The sequence below is a fragment of the Spermophilus citellus genome, assembly GCF_964194105.1.
Source record: "Spermophilus citellus genome assembly, chromosome: 4".
NCBI classification, from domain to species: Eukaryota; Metazoa; Chordata; class Mammalia; order Rodentia; family Sciuridae; genus Spermophilus; species Spermophilus citellus.
This window is the reverse complement of record NC_138185.1, coordinates 49,374,729-49,388,873: the sequence shown is the minus strand read 5'-3', so window position 1 is coordinate 49,388,873 and position 14,145 is coordinate 49,374,729. Positions and strand designations below refer to the sequence as shown.

Here is a 14,145-nt window from a genome sequence, read left to right as displayed (position 1 = left end):
TTTCATTCTGACTTCTTGTACCTAAGTACCACTAATGATTTGGAGAATAGCTCTCAAGAATTTTTTGAAAGAATATATAAGCTACACCTCCCAGAGGACAACACATTTACATATTAAACATATTTTTCTAGATAAAAGATAGCTTTGTATCTTCATTGGATTTTCATGAACATTCATCCATAGGAATACTCACCTGTCCTGATACTGGCCTAAGGTACATGGATTGAGTCTATATAAGAAGTTCATGGCTGGGGATGTGGCTCAAGCGGTAGCACGCTCGCCTGGCATGCGCGGGGCGCTAGGTTTGATCCTCAGCACCACATAAAAATTAAATAAAGATGTTGTGTCAACCGAAAACTAAAAAATAAATATTAAAAAATTCTCTCTCTCTCTCTCTCTCTCTCTCTCTCTCTTTAAAAAAAAAGTTCATTATATTTGTATCACATTAGAACCACTGTCTCATGGCAGAGATTTACATATTTTTCTCTCTCCTTACTCTAGATCAAGATGTAAATACTTTGTCTGTATCTTGGAATTGCATCTGAGTAGTTCATTCATGGAGCCAATGACGAAGGAAGACCTCAGTGTCACAGTGACTATTGAGACAACATCTTCAGAGGTCTGGATGCCTACTTCAGGTGCTCTTACAGACCTGAGCAGCATCTTTCAATCTGTGCAGTTGTTTTGGAAGGAAGATATACCTTCTCTAATTTAAAGTGCACTTTCCCAATTACAAATGACTATGTACATGTTTTGTTCATATATTTATCTGCTGTTTTATTTTTTCTTCTAAACTTTCTTTTCATAGCATGAACTCAGTTTTCAACTGAGTTTTTTTCTTATTATTCATTCTCTCAAGATTCTTAAGCATTTACTCATTTGTTGCACATGTTCATTTCCATCTTAATACTTGCTTCTGAATTTTGCTTATGAGTTATTATACAGAATATGTAACATACATGTAATTTATCTTTATCAATATTTCTCTCACTTGCAAATACTAAGACATTCAACTGTATGCTGAATTTATTCCTAATTTTTTTATATTTGTTTGTTCAAGCTTTATATGAATTTATGTATGTATATAAATTTATATATATATACTCATTCAGTAATTGTTATGATGCAGGGAGATATAATTTGACTTTCTACCCAAATGGCCTATTTCCTAAGTGCTCATTGTTGAGTAATTCAGCCCTTGACACTGGTTCTCACTGCCTTCACCACCACTGAGGTCTTGGGGTGGGAACTGACCTCAAAGCCTCTTTATCTGACCTAACTCTTTGCAGGACAGATTCAACAGGGTCACACATTCTTTAACATCCTTCCTTTCAAAACTTGTGTCTAATTTGTGTCTCCTTGATTCTGAGCTAGCTTAGAAGCTTGCTTGTATGGTGTAGTTGACACAGAGTGAACTCTGAGACTGACGGGAACAAGCTTGCACCCTCATTTTTATGCATACTCACTTTTCAAGCACTGAGCCTAAACAGAGGACATGGGACTAACCTATGACCTCCTGTGTAAAGAAATCTCAGGGAGAGGCCAGGTGTAGGCACTTCAGGTCCATCCTGAAAGTGAGCCCAGGCCTAGCCAATTGTGGAAGGGAAGAAGTCTATGCAGCTCCTGTTTTAATCAAGTTTTTGTTGCTATGAGAAAAATACCTGACAAAAACAACTTAAAAGAGGAAAAGTTTATTTTGACTTATGGTTTCAGAGGTTCCTTCAGTCCATGGTCAGTCAACTCCATTGCTCAGGGCTCAAGATGAGACAGAACATCATGGTGGAAAAGTGTGGTGGTGAAGGAAAGCAGCTAAGGACATTGCAGCCAGGAAGCAGAGAGAGAGAAAGGGAAGGGGTTACAGGAAAAATCGCCCTTCTGGGACGCATCCCTCTGACCCACCTCCCCCACATGCCCACAGTCACCACCCAGTCAGTCCATTCAAACCAGGATGGACCAACTAGGTTACAGCTCTCATCATCTAATCACTTCACTCTAAATATACCTGCACTAACATGGGATCCTTTGGGGGGGGGGGCACCTGATATCTAACCATAACGGCTCCAGTCCCAGTTCCCATAAGACATAGCAGAGTATAAACTGCCCCCCTACTGCCTTGCTCAAACTCCTGACTCGCAGATCCATAAACACTGAGTTCTGGGGGCAATGGAAAACTGGAAAAGCCTGTAGAAACTATTTGCTGATAACTACAATCTCACAGTTCCAACTAATGTAGCTGTTGTTTTTACTTTGGCAAAAAACACAAAGCATGAAAATTACCCTCTTCACCATTTCTTACTGTACAGTGCAGTGATGTTAAGTGTATTCCCGCTGGTGTGCAACAGATCTCTGGAACTTCTTCATTTTGCAATTCTGAAACTCTATTACCTACTAAACAATCACTCCCTATTTCTTCTCCCACCAGTTCCTAGCAATCATAATTCTACTTTCCTTCCCTATGGAGAGAATTCTCAAAGATTTAGACCAAAGATTTATGTACCTCAACTTAATGGAATTGTGTGGTATTTGTCTTTTTGTGACTTTTTAATTTTATTTAGCAAAATGTTATGATTTGGATCTGGGAATGTCCCCCAGGGTCATGTGTTGAAGGCCTGCCAACATAAAGGTAAGGCTTTTGTGAAGTGATTGGATCATGAGGACTGTGGCCTCCTCAATGAAGTAATCCATTGATGGCTTCATAGCTCAACAGACTATTGGAAATCAGTGGGAACTATTGTAGGTGGAACCTGATTGAAGAAAATGGGTGCTGAGGGGCATACACTCAGAGACTATATCTTGACTCTGCCCGCCCCCTTACTCTCTCTGTCTCTCTGATTCCAGGCTTCCTTAAAGTAAAGGCTTCCTTTGCCTATGTCTTTCTGCCTTGCTATAGGTCTAAAAACAATGGAGCCAGCTGACTGTGGACTTAAACCAAAGCAAACCTTTCCTCCTTTAAGTCTTCTCATCTATTTTGTCACAGCAGCATAACGCTAACACACATTTTCAAAGTTTACCTGTGGTGCAGTATATATCAGAATTTCCTTCTTTTTAAGGATACATATCACCTTTTGCTTATCTATTCATCTGTCAATAATTTCCACATTTTAGTTATTGTGAGTAATGTTACCGTAACCATAGGCATGCATATATCACTTCAAGACTCTGCTTTTGATTATTTTGAATGCATACCTAGGGTGGATTATATAGTAATTTTATGTTTAATTTTCTTGAAGCACCTCCATACTATTTTCCATAGCAGCTGCACCACTTTACAATCTCAACCAAATGCAGGGTTCCAATTTCTCTACATTCTCACCAACACTTGCTATTTCCTGTTTTTTTTTCTTTGTTCTTTCTTTTTTTATAGTAGCCACCCTAATGGATGTGAGGTAAATCAATGTAATTTTATCACTTAAAGTCCAGTGTATGGTAAGGCAATTCTTCATTTAAAGAAATGCAGCCTGCCTGATTATTCTTTCATGGACTTTTGAATAATACTGTCAAGTTCAAAAGGCAATAAAAATCACATTATGATTAAATAGTCTCAATTTGATAAATTAATATGGAGCCACTATCCAGAAATACAGTACTTTTCTCCATTTATTCAAGTATTCTCTTAATTCATAAGTGAATTTGTGCAGTTTACTTTGAGTGACTCTTACATACTTATTATAAAAGCTATTTCTAGATATTTCATACTTTGATGGTTCCACTAATGCCATGCCAGGGCTGAGATGGGCTCAGGTATCAAGGATGCCTAGATGTGAGGATGCTGAAGTTGAGAAAAGGACACCAAGAACAGGTAAGGACTAAGTTGAGCTTTGAAGGAGGTTAGCAAATGAAGCTAAGAGAAGGCATGGGAACGGTGTAAGAGCATGTGTGTGTGTGTGGGGGGGGTGAGTACTTACATGTGCTCACATTTGTGCTTCTGTGTCTGTGTGTGTGTGTGTGTGTGTGTGTGTGTGTGTGTGCATGTGCACATGTGCATGGAAGACCAGAAGTATCCCAGTGTGCTGCACTGGTAGAGAAGTGGGGATAAGGCTGGAGGGTGAACAGGGATCATTAAAATAGTGTTCTCCCCAACCAGCTTGCCAGTGTCAATGGACATGAGGAGCCAGAGAATGTCTTGGAAGGAGGAACAGGGTGAGAGATGTGCATTTCAGCCCACTTTTCCAGCAGTTCAGGCTTTTCCAATGGCCTGTGGTTAGATGTACACAGCAGAAAGCAGGGAGATGGGAAGGAAGATTCTAAGACAGCCTGGTAAGACCTGAGAGTCTAGATAGGGTTAATGATAGAGAAGATGCAAGGCAGAGGTAAGAAAGAGTTAAAAGGTGTGAATAAGAAAGAGCTGAGAGCCCAGGAGGTTTAAAATTCCTGGTATGAATTTCTAAAATACTGTGCATCATTCTCAGAGGAAGGGGTATGCCAGTGGGGCGTAAGGGACTGGAGGGAATTTTCTAAGATTGAGCACAGTGAGGCTGATGCCCCAGGGAAGATTTGATAGAGATTACTAGGGGGCTAAGCCTGAGGCAGAGTTTAGGGACAGGGAAATAAAGCTGGTTGCACATACAGATGATTTCTGCCTTATGAAGGTTTCACTTAGATTTTTCCCACTTCATGGTTGTGTGAAGCAGTAGGCATTCAGTAGAAACTGCACTTTGAATTTTGAATTTGTATCTTGTTCTGTGCTATCGATAATGTGCATCAATCTTCTCTTATAATGCAAGGCATGGCAGGGAGCCACAGCTCCCAGGCTGTCCCACATTTTGAGGGGAAAACATCAGGACTCATTGTAATGTGCTGTGCTACTGAGTTGGAATGTTTTGTAGGTTAGGTGACTCAATGCATTTTTGACTTATGGTATTTTAACTTGCAATGAGTTTATCAGGGTATAATTCCATAATTATATAGTTTCATAAGCTGAAAAGCATCTGTAAATCACAACCAGAAGCAAGACCACCAGATAGCTCAGGGTATGAGAAGTGTCAACAAGTGTGGGCAAAGGATCATGTGCCAGGATCATGAAGTGTGACAGGGCTCATTCCACTGTAGCAAAGCAGGCCTGGTCAGCACAACCAAGGAGGGTCAGGGTTGTGCTCCTGAGACACTCTCTAGGGCTAAACCACACCCTAGTGGGGATGGAAGCACTCTGACTGGTGTCGCTAGAGAAAACTGGGTTCAGCCTCTCTTTATGCCCTACCAAGGCACCAGCTTAAGAAGGAGAGATTTAAGCACAAGGAAAAGTCCAACTCTCTAAAATATATTTCTGAAATAACATAAGGCTCTGCAAACAAATTCCAGGAAGACCAGCCTTTCTGGGCAGTGTCTAAAGAGAAAGAACAGTTCCATCTTCTGGGAAATGCTTTATGCTGAGAGCAAGACAAGAACACAGGTCAACCTGCTGTCCTCTTTAGTTTATGTTGGTGTTCTTTCTAAATGTCTGGGGTCTGTGGCATTAGAGGAAATGAGCATTTCTCCTATAACTGCCTGGACATTCTGCAAGAGATTTCTGCTCCCCTGGAATTTTGTAGCTGCATGATTCCCAGCTTGTCCTACACACACAGGTATCCCTTCAACTATGGATCAGTTTACTGACTAGCTGACTTGTGGATACCCTCCTCCATGGAAGCCACACAAAATGTACAGATGGAGAAATGACCTCATTACATTTTGTCCTACTTGAGATTTATTGTAAAATGTCTGTCTGTCCAACTATTGCACAGCATCTGTGACTGTCTGAACCATTATTCTAGTTTCTAGCAATGCCAAGAAAACTGGGCAACTGTACATGGTGGGGTGAGGAAGCATGAAATTTAGAGACAAACACAAAAGCAAGTGAGCCCTAAAGACAGGCTCCTGTACCATAATCCCCATAGTCTGGCAATAGAAGATCGGACAGCAGACTGGGTGACCCTACTGGGTCTCTTGGTTGTGCCATGTGTAAAATGTGGTACCTCAAGAGTTTGAACAGAAAACCTAATGAAATAATGGGCACATTCCAAATCCCCCCCTTCCATCCTTGCTGTTCCGTCTCCTTCTTTGGCATTACCACTAGCAATAAGGTACAGACAGGTGAAATGCTGTAGGTTTTCCTGAATCACCTTCATGACAAGATGCAAACAAATGATGGAAGTTTTAACCTGGCTCCTCAGACCCAGGCTGCCTGTAGTTCTCCAATTTCATTTGCTTACCTCACCTCATCCAGAAGCTAGAAGAGGGGGCCTGCTCCTTTCAACATGGCCAGGGGGGCTTTATTGTGAATTGCTAAGCTCAAGTGTGTCTACTAGAGTCTGCCACTGTAGAGTGGTCTCTATCCAGCCTTGTCCAGCCCTGAGAACCAAACCCCAAGGTCAGAATGCTAGAAAATCACATTGATATCTTAGGTCCAGATAGGTGACAGGTACCTGGAGTCTGGAATATCCCCAGTCAAGTAAAAGTGAATGGTGATGGAGGTCCATCCAGAGCCAACACTCGGCTCTTCAGGAGCTACTCCAGTCTCTGGCACAGCGCCCACACTCAGTTTTTAGTGGACTGCTAATGCCTCCCAGAGCCCATGGTTCGCCCTATCCCATCCGTTATGGCTTGGATTATTAATACCCCCTGAAAATTTCATAGGGATGTCAAAGATGAAATGATTAGATCATGAGAGCTATAACCTCATCGGTGGATTAATTCATTTGATGGATTAATAATTTGAATGGACTACTAGGTGTTAAAAGCTCAAGCCTAAGCCCACGTCCTCAGCCTTGCTCCCAGGTTTCTCAATCCTGTCCCGAGTTGTAATTCCACTGTGATATTCACACTGAGCGTGTGCCTTTAGGGGGATTATATCTCTTCCCTGGCTCCCCTCTATCTGCTTCCTGACTTTCAGAAGCAGAGAAGCTTTCCTCCACCATGCCCTTCCACCATGATATTCTACCTCACCTCAGACCCAGAGCAATGGAGCTGGTCAGTCATGGATGGGATCTCTGAAACAAGGAGCCCAAAATAAACTTTTCTTCTTCCAAGTTGTTGTTTTCAGGTATTTTTGCTGACAATAACAAAAACCTGACTAACATACCACCCCTATGGTGCCTGGCTTTCTACACAATGCCCAGGACACAGTAAAGCTGAGAAGCAATGAGGGGACTTGCACCCCATCAAGGCTCAGCATTCCCTATTTATGTGTCATGGTATCTCTGGCCCTCCCTCTTCCCCACACTTCCTCTTCATCCAAAGGAGGTCCATTACACTTCCTGGATGTTGCCAACACTGAGTGTCTTCACACGCATTCACATGCACACAGACGTCTGGTCCATCTCCCAGGAGATGGACAGAGACACTTCTCCTGAGTCTGAGGATGATGTCTGGAGAAGTGACACAGTTTTTCTCTAAAGCTGATAGGGAAGTCCAGGAACATCAGGTCCTTAATTTTGGGTGTCCTGCCAAAATGGAAATTGCCTTCTTATTTTTCAGAGGAAGCAGAAAAATATGAGAATGTGGGGCCCAGTACTGGAGGCAGAACACCGCAGGCATGGGGGTGCCATGGGAAAGTCCTTGGGGGTCACTGAAAGGACATATGTGATGTATTGTGGGGGACAGTGGTAACAAATCCATAGCTCTCACTTCGTTCAGAATGACATCATCAAGGTTTTTGACTCCTCAATGGACTCTGGTAAGAGCCCTGCAGCCTGCAACACATCTGCCCCATGTGACCAGCTCAGAACAGGAAGGACATTCATCTAATTGCGTCTCACTCTGTTGGACATCCCCTTTGACCCACTTGTTCAGGTCTCTTGTGTAATATACATTGCCATAATTGTTAATCTGAATGTCCTAGTAAATGTGTTTTATACACTGCAAATAATTAACAATGGACTTGGTGACTATCTTTTATTTGATGAGCTGGGCATCCTCCAGGCCCACTAAAGCTCAAGCCTAAGCCCACGCCTCAGCCTTGCTCCCAGGTTTCTCAATCCTGTCCCAAGATGTAATTCCATTATGATATTCAGAAATAAACTCTCTTGTTTCAAACCTGCACCAGCTGATAGTCCGCACCACTGGCATGTGAGTGTCAATATTATAGCAACAAGTTAAAGACTGCAAATTGTACATATAGTGGAAGAGTGAGTGTATATAACATTTCATTTGTTTGCTTCTATCTAAGAGAGAGGGTGTAATCCAAATGCGTTTAAGAATATAATATCTCAATTTTAGAGACAGCTTCGGTATAAAGTTGAGGCAATGGAATAAACTTCAATTGGTTCTAACTGTCTGGAATGTGTGTTGTGGGAGGCCATCCTCTCACATGATTTGAGTTACCTCCCTGGCTGGATGAGAGGCGCTTAGACACCACTGTGTTAGAGCCTTCCTCACCCTTTCCCAGATCCGAGTGCAGAGGCATGTCTGGCCACTGCTCCAAAGATCCAATCATCGTCCCTGATCTTGGGATGCTGCCCCCCTTAACCTTCATTGGATGGGATTTTCCCTGGAATTTTTTATTCCCCAATAAAAGCCCAGTCCCTGGCATGTTCTCTCTCTCTCTCTCTCTCTCTCTCTCTCTCTCTCTCTCTCTCTCTCACTCTCTCGCTAGTCTCTTCTGTAAACCTCGCCACCACATTAGGTGGCTGGAGGCGGGAGCTAGGAGAAGCCTCTTGGAGCTGGTATTAAAGGTAATGAGAGTCTTGTCTCTTTAATTTAAAACTCCCTAGAAATTACTTATGAATCAAACCTTCTTTCAGGAAGCCAGTGCTGGTCACATGGCAGAATGTGTGCTTTTGGATTTTGCTTTGGACACTGAAATTTTCTAACAGAGGAAAAAAAGTAAGGAAAGAACAAATGAAGGCACATCAGAAAGTGGTTACCCAAAGAGGTCAAATGATTAACACTGAGCTTGTTGGAAACTTAAAATTTGTTCAAAATATGGATTCAAACAGTGAGCCCCTTTCAAAAGACCCAGTTTACAATCTAATTCTCCCTTTCCCTCTCTCCCTCTCAGTGTTACATCCCCCAACTGTTACTATAATATTAACAAGAATCAGTGAGAAACTAAAAACAACAAAATGAACATTGATTTGAATTTCAAGATCAAAACATTCACCTCCATGAAATAATGCCTAGTGAACTCCTAGATAAATTATTTTTATGCAAGTAAATATCCATTACCTTCTGGGAAGTACATTCAGAAGCAACTTTTATTTTTATTATTTTCTACATGCGTACAGTGTTTCATGGTTATGGTGTTTTGTGTTCTAATAGTTATTTGAAGTCCTATTGTCATTAGTTGTTCTTCAGCATCATATTTTATTTTACTTTTTTGGGTACTTTATCAGATTATTTGTCATACAATGGTTTAAGATGATTTAGACTTTGTAGGTTAAACGATGTAACTTAAATCATCTCATACTGCATGTGGTGGTTGGTGGTTTGTTGAAAATCTGCCTTCAAATGTTTTATCTTAGACAACGCTAAGTTCAGTTATTTTAAAGGGACATTTCAAATGCTATTGCTCACATCCTTCTCCTAAACCATCCCTGTAAATCCTGAGCATACAGGACTGTTGATACAACTCATGCACATTCCCATGTATGGCTGGTGCATTCCACATGAATGTATACACACACACTGCTCCTTATTCTGACATCTGCCAACAGTAGTTGCAGGATTCAGGCCCAAGGAAGGCCATGAGCTCATTTTGTTTTCTCAGAAAGCCACATGACTGCAAACTTCAACCAAAGAGACATTTAAGACACTTAAGTGTCCCAAATCAGAATCTGCTTGATTTTACAAATTGAAATGAACATGAACATTTTGTTTACAAAATCCTGGAAAGATGTGGTTGAGAAGAAATGGAATCTAGAAAAGTTAAGAGACTTGTTTAGGATCATTCAATGAGCAAGCATCAGAGCCCAGAGATTGAAAGGTAAGTCTTCAAATAGGCATTCCAAAAAGTACTGAGCAGGTGGTGTGGTGCAGAGGACAATCCGTAAGTGGTTCCTCCATTCACGCCCTCCTCTATCCAGCTGATACCAAGCACACTGCCTGGAAGCAGATATAGCAATGACAAGGGCACTGAACTGCAGCCCATTCCTGAAGACCACATTAATTTTTTTTTTTAACTTAGGGGTGAGGTGGGAGGGGCATTAAACCCATCTCCTACAAGATGGTTCTTCACTTAGAAAAAGGTTAACTAAGGATGCCTTTAAATAGTACACCATAAAGGTGTTCAAAGACTCCGAGAATGTCATTGGCAATTTTTAGGAACAGCTTTTATCTAAAAGAAAGTGCAGAGGTGTGCAGGGTGGGAGGGGCCCTGTGGGGGAGGATGTCCCCTCCTGCTAAATCTGGTGGCCTTCCATGTGCTCTCTGTGCTCTCCAACCAACAGAAATCACACTGAACACTAAATCCCAGCATGCAGAGCCTTCTCTGAGAACATATCAAGTGTGACCAGTATGAGGACCAAAAGTTTCCTAATTAAAAGATGAAACATTCAGTGCTCTCCCTGAACCTCAGAATAGCACCTTCTAGTGTCTCTGATATAAAATGTAAGGAAATAGCTCTTTATTCTCTTATTACAGTAATAACTCCTGAGGAAATAGGAGTTAAAAGTTAGTGAGAACCATGAGTTAAGTCCAGTGTAGCCCTTCCATGTCAATGATAAATGTGGAAGAAATTCATTGCAAATAATTTATGAATTGAATTTTAAACATTTTACCAAAAAGAAAAAGTTGTTTTGCCTATCAGGCTTCAACTAGAATATGCCCTAATTTATACAGCAACTGGTATAAATCAAATCCAAAAGTTTAAAATACCTTTTTCCCCTCATTATATGGATTTATCTTTCCTCTTTCAACAGCCCCTTCCATATTCCTCCAGGAAAGTTAGCAGGTTTCTTTTTTACCCCTAATTACAAATGGGGGTGCCTTTATTTGTATGTTAACCTCACCAATGTTATTAATAAGTCATGGAATTATTAATAAGTCATTTCTGAGCCTGGGGGTGTGCTCAATGGTACAGCCAGTGCATAGCATGCAGGAGGCCTCCGGATTCCTTTCAATTCCCAGGACCAAAACAACAACAACAAAAAATAGTAATTTCTGATGATTAGGTGAAAATGAAATGAACTGTTATCAGTTTGGAAAGACAAACATGAACTAGAATTTTTTAAATCTAAATAATGTAGTTCATAATTTTAAAATTAACTTTATTGACTATTGTCAATCTGTATACATTTATGGGGTACCAAGTGAAGCTATTATTTATGTACATAATGTGGAATGGTTGAATGAATCTAATTAACATCTCTCTCACCTCAAACACTGATCATTTGGGGATGAGTTTTTGAAATCCTTCAAACATGGCCTCCACATGAGGAGCCAGGTAACTGGGTGAGACACACACACACACACACACACACACACACACACACATAGGGGCAGTGTACTATTCTATTCTTGGGTGTCATCAAAATTTTCCATAATAAAAAAGTTTAAAAATAGGTTTCCCCTTTTCCCCCTTTATTGAAGGAAGCCCTCTTGATTATGATGATTCCATTTTCATGCAGAAGGCATAGGGGGGTGGAGTACAGTGGGAAAAGGCATCAAACTAGCAGCATACCCAGGTTTTAGAGACAGGCAGGAAGGGAGCAAGGGCCGAGGGCACTTGCTCATACATCCACAGGCCTGGCACCTGTGGTGTAAATCTCCTAAAAGACAGTCAACACAACCGCCAGACGTGCAGCACGCAATTCTTCTGAAAATTCGGCTCCAGCTTCCTACTGCCCTTGCCAGAACAGACATGAGATTGCTGCCCGCCACCTTGGCCGCTGGTTGCCACTCTGGCTACTGCAACCGGAGTCCTCTTTGAGGACCACTTTCCAGCACCGACGCCTGCTGCATTGGCAAAGGCATCCTAGCAAGGAAAAGTTGGCTCGCTCTAGGATTTGTTATAAGGCTAGTCACCCCACAGGCTGCAGGTCTGCGCAGCGCGCCGCCTCTCCTTTTGGGCTCTAGACCAAACCCGCTAGCTTGTAAGAGGGGGTCGGACAGATACACAGCTCACGCGCGCGCGTGTCCCACCGCCTGATTGTAAACTAAAAACGGAGCCACGGAATAATGTCCAGACCAAAATCAGGCCGGCCAGTAACGCTGCGTTGGACATCCGGACGAGGCTAGGGAAGGCGCAGGCATCCGGTCCCTGCCAGCAGCAAAGGCGCCAGCGCGTCTGACGCCGCAGAAGGTTGCGCGCACCTGAAGTCCGGGTGCCAAGTGTCCAAGCTTCTGCATGCAAGTGGACCACCGCAGAAAATGAGGGCTACCTCCTGCCGTCCACAGAAGCCACAATCCCTCCAACATCTCCACAAAGCACAACTGCGGGAGCTCACACTACTGGGGGTCTTATAGAGACCAAAGCCCCTTCCCTAAGAAAAGTGCCCAACTCCGTGGATGATCCATTCTTCTTTCTCTCCACTACTCCGAGAGCGCACATGAAAAGACAGAAATCACGCCTAGGGAAAGAGACACTACAGTTTGAACCCCAAAAGCGCATCTGCTTGCTCCCATTTCGGCGCCAGAGCCGGCGGCTCCCAGGGCTGCAGGCTGTCGCGCTGCCAGGGGACAGACAGATCGCTAAAGCTGGTCATGCCGTGGCCGGCAGTGAGGGGCTTCAGAAGTCCTCGCCGCCATCCTGGTAACCCATTGGTATTCCCCATCCCAAACACGCTTGCGCCCTTGCTTTCCTTTGCCCCTCATCTAGGCTACTCGAAGTCTGTTTCCCTTCCCTGTCCCTAGTCCGCGGCGGCTACTCTGCTCACCGGCAGTGTGGTCTCCTCTGGGTCGCTCCGGGGGCGGGGGAAGGGGATAGTTCCAACCTGCAGAGCCGATGCCCGCCGCACGCTCCAACGGCCCTGGGCAGTCTGGTTCCCCAGCGCTCCCAGGACTCAGTCTCACCAGCTCCTATGGACTTCGCGCAGCATCCCCTCCGTGTCGCTGGGGTGCCCCGGGTGGCGAGAAGCCAAGGTGCAGCACGGGCGGATAGCACCCAGTTCCTTCCTGCGAATTTTCCCCGCCAGCTCCTGTTTTCCCTTTCGCCCGGGGCGGCCGGCGCCTCCCAAGTCCCGCTACTGCGACCACCCGGACTTACCGCGGGCGCCAAGCCGCCACCGGGTCTGCGCGGTACAAGGCGGAGCCACGAAGCCCTCCGCTGCAGGGCAGCCTCCCGCGCCCGCCACCAGCACGCGGCCCCCGCCCCACCCCCGTCCCCTCCTCAGTTCGTCCGCTCCGCCGGGGCGGTCGGGACTTACCTCCGTGACAAGGTGACCCGGCTGGTGCGCCCAAGCGGCCGCCCGCGAGTCTCCCGAGCCAGCGAGCGTGCGGGGCGCAGGGCGGTGCGGCGCCCGCCTCTGCTCCTCAGCTCCCAAGCTCTCTCCTTCTCTGCCCTCCCCTTCGCTCCCCTCGGCGCTGCTTCGCTCCTCTCCCCCCGCCGCTCCCCGCCCAATGCTCGCCGCCAACGCCTCCGGCTGCCCCGCGCGTATGGGAGCTCCGGGAGCGGGGCAACAGCGGCAGCCCGGGCGGTGGGGAGTCCGGAGCGGCGGCGGCGCCGGGGCGGAGTCGAGTCCTCTGGGCCCGGGAGGAAAGAAAAGGGTGCGAGGAGACTCCGGTGGCGTGTGGGGCACGGGGCGCCCGGGGGCGCGCCGCTCCGCTTGCCTAGTCTGGCGACGCGCGTGCGATAGGAGACAGCCTTGGGGCCCTGGGGAGGAGGGCCGCTAGGAGGAGGAAAAGGGAGCGGCCCCGCTCGAAGGAGGCTGCCAACTTTGCCCCAGGCCAGCGGGGCCCTCCTGGCTGTTAGCGTCTGGTGGGTGGCCCGGGACCAGAGTCTGGAAATTGAGGGTGACAGAGGCTGGGGGAGGGGGACAGACACTGGGGACTAGGAGGACAGGAATTTGCAGCCTGACTCCGGGAAGCGATGTCTCCCCTCGGTCCTAAAGGCCTCCCCAGGCTCCAATTCGGTTTTGAGACTCATGACAACTCACTGTGAGGGTCAGGCGAATTTGTTCAAATCCTGACCTGCTAAGCCATTGATCCAGGAGAAAGCAGGCAGAGAGCGGATACTCGAGACCCCTAAGCTCCGAACCAACCAATTGTTAGTTCATGAAGGGCCCACAGTAATTG

General features: G+C 45.1%; 1 protein-coding gene across 1 annotated transcript in view; it reads right to left on the bottom strand.

Annotated features, from left to right (window-relative positions):
• The window catches only part of SYNDIG1 (synapse differentiation inducing 1), a 193,682-nt gene extending 179,972 nt beyond the window's left edge, over window positions 1–13,710 (bottom strand). The window contains exon 1 of the mRNA XM_081293226.1: window positions 13,278–13,710. The gene's annotated coding sequence lies outside the window, so the exon portion shown is untranslated. The remainder of the gene's footprint in view (window positions 1–13,277) is intronic.
• Between the last annotated feature and the right edge of the window lie 435 nt (window positions 13,711–14,145).